Here is a 6,081-nt window from a genome sequence, read left to right as displayed (position 1 = left end):
GAGGAGGACACGGCAACCACTCCAGTATCCTTGCCTGGAGAATCGTACAGGCAGAGAAACCTGGCAGGCTACAGTCCATAGGGTCACAAAGAATTGGAGATGACTGAAGCAACTTAGCAAGGCATGGCATGGCAATGCCTACAGAACCAAGTGGAGTAGGTGCGCGCCACCCTCATTACATGGTGAGGTAGCTAAGCCTGGGGGAGGACAGGTGGCCCCCACCGAGGTTACCCGGCAGAGCCGAGTTGGGCTCTGCATTCTGAAGCTGTCTGTGGTTGTCCCCACTGAGGGTCTGTAGGGTGAGAAACAAGGCTCAGGCAATGGGAGGGACAGGAACAGAGGCTCCCCAGGAAAGTGCCGGGGTCCAGTCCAGAGCTTAGGCCCCGCGCCCAGGAGAGGGAAGTGTGAGAAAGGCCAGTGTGTGTGGAAGGCAGGGTCAGTCAGCACCCCCATGAGTCCTCTGGTCCCCCAGGGTTCACACTGGCTCTGTGTCCTCTGTGATCAGCCCCAGAGGGCGGTTGAAAGGCCAGGATTTGAATTAAAAAGGAGTTTCCTGGGACTGCCGTAACCAAATGACCCCAAGCAGCACACGTTTATTATCTCATGTTTCGGAGGCCAGGAGTCAGATCGGGAGCAGAATCTGGGGGGTGAGGGGTGAGCAGGATGAGTCCCACCCTGCCCCCAACGCCTCCCATTGTGTGAACTTGGGACACTTTGTGCCTCTTGACTGCTCTCTGCCATTCTGAGGCCTGGCATGGTTCAGGAACCTTTCCTATCTCCCCCTCTAGCTGTAGCCCCCCCAGCTGGCCTGATGCCCCCAGTGCCAGCCTGTCCAGGATGGAGCCATTTTTGGGGCAGGGGTCATCCCACTGCTTTCACCAAGCAGGACCCAGTGGGGCCCTCCCTGATCCCAGTCCCCCTGGGGCCTCCAGGCACATCCCCCAAGCTGGGCTCAGAGTCAGAAGAAACGCCAGTCTGGCAGGGCTACAAAGTCACTGCCACTGTGGGGTCTGCAGCAGCCCTGACTGAACGCTCCTTTCTAAGTTTACATACCCACCTGCTGGCTTCGTGAACCCTGTGAAACGCCAGCTTGGTGTGATACATCGGCTAAGAAAAAATTATTATTCAATCTTGAGCGGCACTAAAAACGTCAGGGTTTAGATCTGGGAAGGCAGAGCTCCCTGGAGGCAGGCGTAGTCAGACCTCGCATGGGAATGGGGCACTGGCAGCCACCCCTATCCCACCCAGAGCTACTGTGGCCAGACACCAAAGATCCCTCCCCAACACCATCTCATGTCCTTCCTGAGGTTACCCTGTGAGGCTGGATAACGACTCACCCCACTGCCCAGATGAGGCTCAGCAGAGTCCTGGCCTGCCTGGGGCCCAGCTAGGAGGAAAGGGCCTGGACTTGGCCCCCGGTCACAAGCTGCAGGACACAGGGACCCATCTGCCTGTGTAGAGATATGTCTCTACCCAGCCACCCAGGGCCAGGGGTGGCAGAGACACTAAGCAAATGCTCGATGAGGGATGGAAGATGACTGAACCCAGATCCTGGGCTCACCAGGCCCTAAAGAGGCACAGATGGTGAGAGCCAGCGTCATGTGGGGAACAGCAGAGGGAAAAGAGTCAGCTATGAAGACAATCTCATAAACTGGGGCAGGGCTGTCTCTGAGTCCTCCTGTCTAGGTGTGAAACCTGCATCCAACTCCACAGAGCTCTGTGCCCCAAAGTAACTGCCCCCCCAACCAAAAGAAACATCAGAATTGTGCCAGCTAAGGACAGAGGGTGACCCTGGACTGGCCCCTGGAGCAAGAGAAAATGATCTGTTTGCTTACGTACCAAAATGACATTTCGGGGACAAGTATGAAATCTGAATACAGTCTGCAGATTAGATAATAGAAGGAAAGAACACGTAACAGTGCGAATGGTCTGGTTTCAAGATTTGTTTGTGGCTGTGTGTGAGGCTGGTCCTGCTCTTAGGAAACATATAGCAAATATTTTGGTAAAGGGGCATTGGGTCTGCAACTTGCTCTCAAATGGTTCAGAAAATAAAACAGAAAGAGGGAGGGAGGAAGAGAAGAGAATGAAAAGGCAAACTCAGTAAAATGTTAACGACTGGAGAAATTAGGTGAAGGAATTCTTGTACTATTTTTGTACATCAGGAATTATTTCTGCTACAAACAGAAAGTCCATATCCTAAAAGGAAAACGCCTGGGGTGCCATTCTCAACTCAATGAGAGCAAACAGACTCAGCAGGAATTGCAACACACCCCGAATCAGCAGGAAAACCAGCCACCAGTGCTTTGGTGGGACAGCTGGGGAAACATGATGATGCAGAGTGTTGGATGCCAGCGCCGCATCCCACTTTCCTGGGTGTGAAGGTCACATGAGCTCTCGCAAGACGATGTATTTGCTCTCTGGAGGTGCACACTGCATTTGGGGGCAAAGGGTCAGGATGTCTAGAACCGGCTCTCATACGGCTGAGGAAAAAACAGTTTACAGCAGAGAGACTGAGAGGGTCGTGGGCTCTAAACGAGGGGCACACAGGGTTTGTGCCATTGTTCTCAAGGACACGGATATGCTTGCCCCTGCAGCCAAAGGCAATGAAGGAGTCTGTGCCCCAGCCTCTGCCGCCCAGTCTCTTGGCTTTTCTCTGGCCACCAGATGTCTCTGTTTGGCCCTTTCTAGAAGGCAGTTTCCGTTCTTTAAAGCTCTTAAAGTTCATAGATGACCCGCTGCCCTTTCTCTCTGACCCGCGGCTCCTTCTCCCATCCTGCGTGAAGGCATGTGCTTCCTCTGCTGCATTGCCTGAGGTCACAGCCCGCTCTGCCCGCCACATGGGAATTCCTCACTAGGGGGTCTCTGCTGCCCTCTGGTGGTGTTGCTGAAAACATCCCCCCATCTTCCAGGAGCCCCAGAAACCGGAAATGGCTTTGTAGCCGGTCCTGCTCTCCTGGTCCTAAGAGAGCTGGGGGCTCCACAGAAACAGAATCAATCGAATAGATGAGGAGATTTATTTTCAGGAACTGGTTCACATGATGTGGGGGCTGGCAAGTCTGAAAACCACAGGGCAGGTTGGAAACTCAGGCAGAAGCTAATACTGCCGGTTTGAGGCAGATTTCTCCATTTGCAAGAAAGCTCACTTTAGCTCTTAGGATCATCCAGTGACTGGGTGAAGCCTCCCCTCCGCCCCTCAATCACTTAGGGTCAGGTCATTTACTTAAGGACTGTGATGCCCACCACATATGCCAAGGCCTTCCCAGCAACCCATGCATGTGTGCTAGAGGAAACCACAGGACACTAGGGCCCGGTCAAGAAGACACAGAAGCCTGGCCATCGCAGTCAGCGAACTGAAAAGGCTGTATTTAAAAGTGAAATGTCATGCCTCAATTATGTTGTCCTGCTGATTCCCAACTCCCACTTTAAAAAACAAAAAGAACAAAAACCCACCCTTTTGAGTGTGTGAGTCAATCAGAGTAGGACAGGCCCAGGGCTGCCCCACAGGTATTGCTGTTATCGTTGTGACAGGAATCACTTCCATGAGTTGTTCATGAAGCTGGAAACGGACGAGCAGCGGGAAGGAAGGAGGGAGGGGGAGGGGAGAGACAGCGTGCGCCAGGGAGAGAACGAGGCCCAGGGGTGGAAATGAAGCTCTTCTCTAAACGTGCGGGAGCAAGGGATGCCAGGCCTGGCTCGTGGCCACCCCCCTCCAGGCTCGGCCCGCTGTCGCACGGCTGTCTTCCCTGTGTGTGCTTCTGCTTCCTCTTCTTCTAAGACCCCAGTCATGGGACCACAGGCATCTTGCTTTGCTCCAGGAGGGCTTACTCAGCTAACAACAGCTGCAAAGACCCTTCTTCCTAATAAGGTCACTCTCTGAGGTTCTGGGTGGATGTGCATTTGGGGGGACATTATTCAGTACCATGCAGCCCCCACAAGAGATGGAGCCGACAGCGTGTCAGCACAAGAAGGATGTGACCCCCACATACATCCAGGCATCATACAGGCAAGACTCGCACAGTGACCAGCAGAGCCTCAGGGCGCTGGTCAGAGGCACCACCTGGGGAAGTCGAGGAGGTGACATGCTCCAGACAGGAATAAGCCGAGGTACGTGAATGCATCACTCAGGACCCGTGGGGAGCCCTCGGCTCCCATGAAGAGAGACAGCTGGAGTGATAAAGGAACCATACAGAGATGCAGGGGAGGGCAGGTACCAGCACAGGACCAGCCATAGTAGCGCTGTCGCTACCAAGGGCTGGCAGTCTCAGAATTGCCCTGGGGGCTGCCCTGCCCTGTCCCTTTACTGTTGCACCAGGGACTTAGTTCTCCTAATAACAAGGCAAGGAAAGAGGGCCGTGATCCAATTTTACAGGGGAGAAGACTGCTGCCGAGTGAGGTCAGGTGACTTGCCCCAGGTCACACAGCAGGGCTGGGGGCTGGGATCTGAATCTGTGTTTAGCTGACTCTAAAGTCCTTGCTTTAAAACTACGATTCAAACACATGCACCACAGTGCTCACAGCAGCACTATTAACAATAACCAAGACATGGAAGCAACATTAGTGTCCATCAACAGATGAATGGATAAGGATGATGTGGCGCGCGCACGCGCGCGCACACACACACACACACACACACACACACACACACAGGAATATTACTCAGCCATAAAAAGGAATGAAATAATGCCACTTGCAGCAACATGAATGGATCTAAAGACCATCATACTAAGTGAAGTAAATCAGACAGAGAAAGACAAATACTATGTGAAATCTAAAATATGGCACAAAGGAACTTATTCACAAAACAGAAACAGTCATAGGCATAGAAAACGAACTTATGGTTACTGAAAGGGAAAAGAGGGGAGGGGTAAATTAGGAGTTTGGGATTAACATATATACATCACTTTATTTCTGAGCACCAAAGAATTGATGGCTTTTGAACTGTGGTGTTGAAGAAGACTCTTGAGAGTCTCCTGGACTGCAAGGAGATCCAACCAGTCCATCCTAAAGGAAATCAGTCCTGAATGTTCATTGGAAGGACTGATGCTAAAGCTGAAACTCCAATACTTTGGCCAATTGATGCGAAGAACTGACTCATCAGAAAAGACCCTGATGCTGGGAAAGATTGAAGGTGGGAGAAGGGGACCACAGAGGATGAAACGGTTGGATGGCATCACTGACTCGATGGACATGAGTTTCAGTAAGCTCCAGGAGTTGGTGATGGACAGGGAAGCCTGGCGTGCTGCAGTCCATGGGATCGCCAAGAGTCAGACACAACTAAGCAACTGAACTGAAAGCTGAATCACTCTGTAATACACCAGAAACTAGCATACCATTGTAAATCTGTTTCAATAAAAATAAAGTGCTTACTTTCACATACATTTTTTAAAAAGATCGCTCTTCATTATGAAGACCTCCGGGCATATACAAGTGAAGACTTGGGCAGTGGGTCCCCCATGGTAACAGTTACCAACATTCTGCTTTTCTGCTTTTCGCCTCTTCCCATCCAATCTCCTATCATTGTTGTGGTGGTTAGCTTCATAATTCTTTGGGTAAAATGTAGATGTACTGAAATGCACAAATCTAACAATTAGCAAAATGTATTCTACTCAGTACAGTTTGATGTGCTGCTGTATCCGTTTCTTTTTGTGTTATCTTTGTTTTCTTACTTTCCTAACAGTAAAAGTAAGTTCTTATAAAACTAAAAAGTAAGTTGATAACAAGGGGGAAACAAGCAGCAAAAATGAGGGTTAACATATTTAAGACATATTTATACCTCCCCTCCATTCAGCAACAAGTCCTCAGGACCCCCACATTCCCTCTGTGCTTTTTCACACACCTCTCCTGAGTAGCCAGGTCTCTCAGGAGCCTGGGGAGGGCGGGCGGCCTTCTCATGGGAGGAGTCCCAGCAACAGGACCCATGAACACAGCTAGGCCCAGGGCTGCATCCCAGGCCAGCAGCCCTAAACCCAGTCCCTGCACCTCTCGGGGAGCCCTCACACTGCCAGGTCCATAAGAACCTCTGTCTTCACCAGAGCAGGGGCCTCTCTGGGACCCTACCTGGACCAGTGCATGGCAGGGTGA

The sequence above is a fragment of the Ovis aries genome, chromosome 14 (assembly GCF_016772045.2).
Source record: "Ovis aries strain OAR_USU_Benz2616 breed Rambouillet chromosome 14, ARS-UI_Ramb_v3.0, whole genome shotgun sequence".
NCBI lineage: Eukaryota > Metazoa > Chordata > Mammalia > Artiodactyla > Bovidae > Ovis > Ovis aries.
The sequence above is the reverse complement of the archived record's forward strand: the minus strand, read 5'-3'. Positions refer to the sequence as shown.